This window comes from Podarcis raffonei, chromosome 17 (assembly GCF_027172205.1).
Source record: "Podarcis raffonei isolate rPodRaf1 chromosome 17, rPodRaf1.pri, whole genome shotgun sequence".
Taxonomy (NCBI): domain Eukaryota; kingdom Metazoa; phylum Chordata; class Lepidosauria; order Squamata; family Lacertidae; genus Podarcis; species Podarcis raffonei.
The window spans coordinates 12,560,977-12,570,201 of record NC_070618.1 but is presented as its reverse complement, the minus strand read 5'-3'; positions in this window follow the sequence as shown (position 1 = coordinate 12,570,201).

Below are 9,225 nucleotides of genomic sequence, written 5' to 3'. Positions count from 1 at the left end.
CCGGTTTTTGAACATTCTTTTGGAAGCTGAACGTCCAACGGGGTTTCCGCGGCTTCCCGTTTTCTGAATGTTCTAGCATTTTATCTGACCTTTGGATCTTAAATCAGGCCATACTGACGGTTAATGCAAACGGCAAATTTCTAAGTTCCAATGGCCGTAAGTCGCAAGCATTGTATTAAAGGAAGTTGTTTAATCAGGAGCACCAAAGGCAATGAGCATGGTTTACTGAGGATTTGCTCATATTAGTAAACTAGTCTTGACTGAGTGTCCTATAGGATAGTTCTTGAAAGCAGGTGTTAAATCAGACAGTTCTCTGGGGTGCTGTGATATGAATGCACACTAAAGTCAAGGAAAATCTTTTACTCTTGTATTCGCAAATAAATTAAAGAACCTTCCTTCCAAAAAAGAAAAGTCTAGATTCACATCAAGGAATAGCTTCACCTACACGCATGCCCCTAAAATTACATTTATCACATTGTCACAAAGGTCAGCAGGTTTGCAGTGGCATGGAAAATGGGGGATGTTTTATAAATTGTCCATGTGGCGAAGTGGTTACACAGCTGCTATATGAACTCAGCCTAGATTGATACAGCTCACAGACTCCGCCAACCAGCTAGTTGTGTGAATTGGCCCTGAAAGACCACAATCTTAACAATGCATGGGGATTTCTCATGGAATGGGGATATTACTGTCAGTCCCATAATTACATCCTCAATTGAAGAAGGACAAGAATAGTTGCTGTAGCTATTATAGTTTCCAAGAAAATGTACTTCAAAGGTTTCCTGGCAGCAGACACTAAGTCACCTACCTCCCAAAAAATTGACTGACATGATTGTGACATCACCATTTGCCATCTACTTGTTGATAAGTTTACAAGTATTAAGCTGGGTTTTTACAGTATAGGGTGTGGGGAATTGGCAGGCTACAGAGCTGTCAAGTAGCAGCTTGACTTTAAGAGGAGCTTGACATTAAGATGAGCAACTTGAAAGTCTTTGGGGTAGGTCCAAGATGGGGGTTATGTTCCTCCAGTAGCTGTTCTGGAACTGCACTCTTTGCTACATTTTTCTATCAGTCTATTACTATCCCTCTTTAAGTGTTCAGCATTAGTGTTTAACTTAACACAAGAGTAGTGAAAAACACCACCACCCATCACTGCTGCCTTTTCCCACCAGGTGGAAGGTGGTCTTCTGAAGTGGAGAGCTTCCTGTACTTATGGAGGCTTCCTGTACCTTTTAGAAAACTGATTTTCAGGGGGAATTGGAGTGGAACAGGAGGGGAGGGAAGTTGGCACCCTCATCCCCATAATGCTTCCTCACATATTATGTTAACATGAATATTGATTTCATGAAGAGGACTATTTCGTAGGCCACAAACTTCTTTCTTTGACCCAGCAAACCTTTTGGGGGTGATAAATACGCACATCCTTATTTGTGTGGGAGATTGGAGGGAGCGCAAGGAATTGCCCCTTTCCCATCCCCTTCTGTAGTAAATACTTGTTGAAGAAACAGAATTTCCCCCATCACTGCAATATGTCCCTCCTGACAGGACAAAAAGGCAGGGGAGAGAGAATGAGAGAGAGAACCCAGCTAGATACCTGTAGAATGATAGGAAAAAATGGAAGACCTGAACTATTACATGTAACCCCAGGAGGCATTTTCAGACTTGCTCCCCAGTACTGGAGTTTTCCATCAAGGTTAAGGGCTTGCCGATCAGAAGGTCGACAGTTCAAATCCCTGTGACAGGGTGAGCTCCTGTTGCTCAGATGCAGCTCCTGCCAACCTAGCAGTTCGAAAGCACGTCAAAGTGCAAGTAGATAAATAGGTACAGCTCCGGCAGGAAGGTAAACAGTGTTTCTGTGCGCTGCTCTGGTTTTGCCAGAAGCGCCTTAGTCATGCTGGCCACATGACCCAGATAAACTGTCTGTGGACAAACATCGGCTCCCTCAGCCAGTAAAGCGAGATGAGCGCCGCAACCCCAGAGTCGTTCAAGACTGGATTTAACTGCCAGGGGTCCTTTACCTTTATCTTTACAATAGTTAATAGCTATAGAAACTGAGTTCTAAAATTTAGGGGAAATGCCCATTCTAATTATTATGCTCCAATGATTTATATTTACTCTTTATGGTGCCACAATATTCATAATTAATATTAAGAATGCTTACCAAGGTCAGATATATAACAATATATGACATACTCATATGGGAAGCGTGAAAGCACATCACTGTACTCTTTGCAATACTGCTTTTTATCCACTGAGTGGCATCACATTCATGTCTAAGAAATATAAATAAAGTTCTGCCTGATTTCCTAAATTGAGGAAGTACAGGGAAGAGGGAAGAGTTACCAGGTAGTTTAGGATGGAGGTGGATCACTGGCAACCTAGGGCCCAGTCTGGATGGCAAATAAATTATATCTGGTCTTTGCTAATCCTACCAAAGTTGATTCAAGCTACTGTAAACAGTTTGTTCACAATTTTACTCATAAGGAAAATAACTATGGAAAATATCTGTTTCCTAGAACATAAACCTGCAGACATACACTGCTGCAAATAGTATATTTTTTGGCTTCCACAGTAATGGGATTTGTATTATGATAATTCACAGGGAGGGGGGGAGGTTGTTTGTGTGTTTGAAATATTAATATGGGTCCATATAAATAACAACCTTTCCCTTTCCGAATCCATCCAACACACTCTCATAAAAGTTGAGACACTCTTCAGATGTCTATCCACCCTTCTCAAGATACTCAAGTCACATAGCACTTAACTAAATTAACAAATATGTAAAAAGAATGGAATGGACAGGAGGAAGAACTGAAGAAAGGAAGGAGGTTTTTTTTGTCTGAGATTCCAGCTGCCCCAGGTAATCAGAGATGTTCCTGCACACTCTCTCAGTCCCCAAGAAGGTTGGAAAAGCCTTACAAAGATGTCTTCAAACTTATCCAGATTCTCCTTTTTCATAAATGTGACTTTCTCCTTAGCTGCAGTCTTTTAGAAGTAAAATTGCTGTTCATCCCAGCTGTTTCCAGGTGTTGCTTTCTTCTTGGACACAGATTTGTGAAACTGATTGTGGAAGTCATGCAAGCCAATTGCACTGGCATCCTGTACAACCGATGTAAGATTTTTCTGACAGTCTCTTCAATATTAGGTGAAACTGTCTTCCCAAAGTAGCTAGACCACAGTTTGTCCCATGTTTTGTCTTCAATTATACATGGGATCTTTCCCCCCATACTTTTTTCACAGCTGGAAGGGGGCCCATTTGGATTTTTAATTTTATAAAAGCTGAAAAAATCCCTTTCCCCCTTGCACCAAACCAAAGTAGCAGAGTCAGAACTGACAGATATGAGATACTTGGGCATATAGAAGGTGCCAGAGGTATGCATGGTTCAGTGAGCTCAATTTACTGCTCAGGGATGTGAGATGCAATTGGAACCAATGCCTGACCCACAAAGAATAACTGGTCCCAGGAATTCTTTTGGGTGGTTTCCATGCCCCCCATTTCATATTTAGAAAACACATCTGAATTGTTATTTGCTGATATGAATATTCACAGTTACATTCTTTGATGAGCTTGCTTCCTGTTTCAGCTACAACTCATCAAACTTCTCATTACTTTTGGTCCATATTAGCCAACATCCATCATGATTGTTCAGGCCCAAACATGCCTTCTTTAGGGGCCTTTATGTTTCCTTGCAAACATTTCAGAAACATTGGTTGTTGTTGTTTTTTGTTGTTTTTTTAAGGCAAAGCTGACATTGTCCCAGAAGCTTAGCCCATCAGGAAAGAATACACCCCTATACCAAGTTTGGATTGGGTCAGATTAGGGTGTCCCATTTTACAATCGATACATATTTAAAGCAATTATTATGGTCAAGCCGGCTCAATGGGAACCTGGTTTCTGATAGAAAGACTGTCAGTAGCCTGACAATAGAGGAGGGATGGTGAGGAGCCAAGGTCAGTAAAAGCTGAGCAGAGCAGATATGAAAAGGCACAAAGGCAGTTCTGTAGCAAAGGCAATGGAATTGCAAGCAGCCAGCCCAGGAATGAGAGCTGAACCGATTTGCAGAAGTGTATTTATGGCATGTTTGTTCTTTGTATAGTACTTACAGTCATCTACTTATGGGTATGTATGTGCGTGTTTTTAATAACAAAAGACACAGTGGAAGAGCACAGACTTGCAGTCTAAAAGAGGATTGGAGAGAAATGGATTGTGGAGGAAGTGCAGCTTTGTTTTCAAACAAATTGTTAAAGAGAAATGATCAAAAGGAGATTTCCAATGGTACAGAGGGACAAGCCAGTTAGGAAGCACATCACAGCCTTTCCAGAGCTGTCGCTTGACAGCAGATTGCAAGGTTCTGCACCATTCCCTCTAGTGATAGTTAAAAGAGATTTCTGTTGGTGGATCCCAAAGCCCCTAGATTGTAGGCACGTGAGTGTATATATTGTTGTTGTTGTTTAGTCGTTTAGTCGTGTCCGACTCTTCGTGACCCCATGGACCAGAACACGCCAGGCACTCCTGTCTTCCACTGTCTCCCGCAGTTTGGTCAGGCTCATGTTTGTAGCTTTGAGAACACTGTCCAACCAGAGTGTATATATACAAACGTATAAATAAATAACTCTTATTCATGTAGTGCACATCCAATTGACTAACCTGCCCTGTAGTTCATCAATCATCATCTATCCCCTATCATCTATGTAAAAGGTAAAGGTAAATGACCCCTGAACGGTTAAGTCCAGTCAAAGGTGACTATGGAGTTGTGAACACTCATCTCACTTTCAGGCTGAGGGAGCTGGCATTTGTCCACAGACAGCTTTCCGGGTCATGTGGCCAGCATGACTAAACTGCTTCTGGCACAACGGAACACTGTGATGGAAGCCAGAGCACATGGAAACTCCGTTTACCTTCCTGTCGCAGCGGTACCTATTTATCTACTTGCACTGGCGTGCATTCGAACTGCTAGGTTGGCAAGAGCTGGGACCGAGCAACGGGAGCTCACCCCGTCGTGGGGATTCGAACGGCCAACCTTCTGATCGGCAAGCCCAAGATGCTCAGTGGTTTAGACCACAACGCCACCCGCTCCCTTCATCATCTGTGTTACATCATCTATGTAACAACCTTTGTCTCTTACATTTGCTCAAAACACCTGTTTCTTATTAAAGGTATGCAGTCTGACTGTTCATCTTGAACTCCCAATTCCATTTTATCTCCCTTTTTTTTTTGGTAACATGTAGAGAGATTCATCAAATGGCCATGTAGCTGCAAAGGGAGGAAAGCTGAAGTCTGCCTTTTCATTTGAAATAACTGGTCACACTTTTGGCTGCCTGCCTGTAATTTGTGGGATATATCCAATGCCGCCGTTGTGTTCATGCAACAGACTTCTGCTTGTGCAATGGAACCCTTTCTTCTCTCCAGCAGCCCCCCCATGCACATCCTAAAAAAAATTGGGGGGGTTAGGAAGAAGAAGAAGTCCCATTGCACAAGTGTAGTGCACTCACTTCTTCTTCATCGGCAATCACTCATAGCCGAGTAAGATTGTCTTCCATAAAAGTGAGTCCATAAGTGACTGTGGAGGCCAATTCTGGATCCACACATCCTTCCACATTGGGGACATATGTTTCCGGGCAGGAGTCGATCATGGTGAGGGTTTGCCAAGCGTGCCTTCTTCTTAGCACATTTCTCCCTTTCATCCTGAGTTTGAGCGTCTTCAAAGCCCATGACACTTTTGGTAAAGGCTGTTCTCCAATTGGAGCGCTCGCAGGCCAGTGTTTTCCAGTTGTCAGTGTTCATACTGCATTTTTAAAGATTTAAAGTCTTTGAACCTCTTTTGTTGACTACCAGCATTATGCTTACCATTCTCAAGTTCGGAGTAGAGTAGTTGCTTTGGAAGACGATAATCAGGCATCCGCACAACATGACCACTCACACACAGCGATTGATACAACCCAATGTGTGTATTTTACAGTCCCAGGCACATGAGGATGCCACATTGCAGAACCTAAACAGGTCTGGGCCTTTTCCAGGTGAGTGACTACCTGGGAACCACAGGTAAGTCACTTTGGGTTACATGCTGAGAGAAGGCACTGTATTAAGAAAATAAGCAGTCAGAAGATGGTCCCATTTTTCCAATGAATGGTGTTGGATACATGCTTAGGGAAGTATAACATGCTGTCTGCTGTAGAAGCAGCTATTGGCTGTGCAATGCTGTGCACAGTTGCTTTTTCTATTATTGTTTAAAGTAAGAAAAAGAACTTGCAACAGGAAACAAACACTGTGCCCCACACTGCAAACTGATGGTTCCACCTTTCCTACCCAATTTAACAGCGGCCTGCTTGGACCACTCTAAATTCTCAAGAGCTTCGCAGGCTTCCCAGAGTGAGCTTTGTCTTCCGAGACAGAAGATGTTTTATTGTTAACTGACTCGCAGGCGCATTGTCCTCCATTGTTGCTGCTGCTGCCACCGTCGTCCCACCAGCCCCTGCGTGGGGCACCCTCCCTGGATCCCATTACCGCGTTTGGGATCATGAAGTACAAATTAGCATAATCAGATTAGCTGCATGGTGCTGTACGTCTGAAAAGGACAAGGGGAAGGGGGTGGAAATGACAAAGGGAGAAAGTATTTTGACAAAGGGAAGCCCTGAGGAGGGCAGAAAGGGTTTATTGGTGTTAGGCTGCGGAGCTGAAGGCTTTGCACCTGCAATGCGAACAAGTCCTCTTCTAACTAAGGACTCTTAGATGGTATTAAAACACGGGTGGGAGGGAGAGAGGGTGGGCAAGGCAGAGAAAGAAAGGCACACTGAATGAAAGAGGGACGGAATGAATCAGCCTGCATCCCATTAATTGATTTATCGGGATAGGGAATGTGCAAATTGCTGACAGTGGTAAAACAGGCCGTTTGATTTCTACTCAGCATGGAGAGATCAGCCAAGTAATCTGGTCTATCGAGATAAGAGTTTTAGAGCCTCTGCAGGAGAGTGATAAGAAATGCCAAAACCACATTGGTGGTTATAGTTGTGTTTGGCGCTTTGCTTTTCCCCTTCTTCTTTCAAATCCTGCTGGAATTCTTCATTATTCTTATTATTTATTCCGTTTCCAAATATGTAGCCTCTCCCTCCCCTCCCCGGTCCTTCTTTCTTTTGTGAATTTAAAATACAAAAACAGGATGGAAAGGAGGAGGACAAATCTGCAGGGTGACACAGTCTGCCTCAAGCAGGAAACCTAAAGGTACCATGAAAAAAGGCACCATTCCCAATAATTTGATATATTTATATTTTTTCCCCAGGATGCTTCATTTTGTTTTTCAGCCTTAGGCCCCAAAGTGAAGTGGGTTGCCTCTAAAGAAGATCACTAGTTAGATGGTGGCTTGGAAGGACTACTCTTAATAAAATAAAATAAAATAAAATAGTAAAATGACTGCCTTGGATTCAAATCCTTATAAGAAAACATTTGCTGGGGGCTGTATATTTAAGGCCTTTGTTTAATTTGCTGCTGAGATTTACCAGCGTTAGCTACTGCAAAGCTGATTTGCATGACTAGCAGTGGGGTTTGTTGCTAATTAATCCCATCCTCTTGTTCCGTTACAGAGTGGGAGAGGGAGGGAAGGCGCTCTCACAAGCCTTAGTGCTGAAATTCCTCACCAAGATTACCAGCACTGTCCAACTGGGACAAGGTGCTGTTGTCATGTTGATTCTACAGAGCGATGCACACAATATGTTAAGACCAGCCCTCTGTGAGGAAAAGCTCGGGTTCCTTAAACATTTTCTGCCAAGCTTTTGCAAGATCCTTTATTGGCTAGTCTGACAAGCTCAACCTATTTCTGTATGAAAAGCCAGTTTTGCTTACTGGGCATGGAAAGCTGCAGAGGTGCTGAAGAAGAACTCCAGATTGTTGCAATATGATGAAGTAGGCTAATCATGTGGGCTGGAGAGAGGGGCAAGAATAGCTTGGTATGGTTGGGGAGTTGCTGAAGCCCCAATCTGTTATAGGTCCTTCCTGCCAAAAGCCTGTCTTTGGAAATTAGGTTGTTGACAGATGCAAATAAAGACAGAAGGCCTTGCGATGAATAGGCATGCATCATAAATTCATCACAAATAATAATAACCACACAGACTGAAATATTATGAACATTTGGTGCAATCCTTGGCCTCTCCAATCAGGGCTAGGAAAGATTCTACTCGGAAACCCCAGAGAGTTGCTGACAGTAAACAATACGGAGCTAGATCAGGGTTTCCCAAACTTGGGTCTCCAGCTGTTTTTGGACCACAGTCCCCATCATCCCTGACCACGACCAGGGATGGCTAGCTAGGGATGATGGGAGTTGTAGTCCAACAACAGCTGGAGACCCAAGTTTGGGAAACCCTGAGCTAGATGAACCAATGGTCCTGTCTGACATCTTGGAGGGCCACTGCCAGTCCATGTAGGCAATATGCTGGTCTGATTCATTATAAGACAGCTTCCTATGTTCCAATGTACTATAGACTGCCCGATGCTGATGGACTACAACTCCCATAATTCTCGACCGTTGACCATGCTGTCTGGGGCTGGTGAAAGTTGGAGCCCAATGACACCTGAAGGGCCAGAAGTTCCCCAAGGCCAGACTTAAAGCATAGCAGTGGCCTTTAGCAGGGACCGGTGGTACATTGGTCAGGGTCTTATTATTACTCAAGATTTGGGACAGATCTGCCCAACTTGGGACCCACTATGACGAATGGAGGCCACAAGCCATGAATCAAGAGCTGCCAGACAACTCCCCTTGTTTTGCAGTCACAGGTCAACAACAAGAACAGATTTATCAGTTCTCTGGTGGGTTGTGCTACATGGTTTTGTGCAGTGTGGCGCTGAATCACAAGTTGTGCAGAGGGACCTGAGAGAGAGAGAGAGAGAGAGACCAGATGAAAAGGAGAACAGGGCTCTTGAACCCTTAATCAGGATGGAAGGTATTTCTGCAACGGAGAAAAAAGATCCATTTCCCTGGATCCTCTTTTGCATTTGGTCATTCCATCAGAAATAAAGGATCATGTCCAACAGCAACAGAGCTACCCAGAAGTAAGCCATATGGAATTCAGAGGGCTTACTCACAGGTAAGTGGGGTTAGGTTTGTAGCCTAAATCTTTTATTTTTTTACTCACCTTCCTCCGTCCCTTTAGTTTCCCTCTTGGCACCTGCTGTTTTAAAAGTACAATCATGGCTATGGAAGGGGAAAAAGGATGAATTTAAAATCACTTTATCTC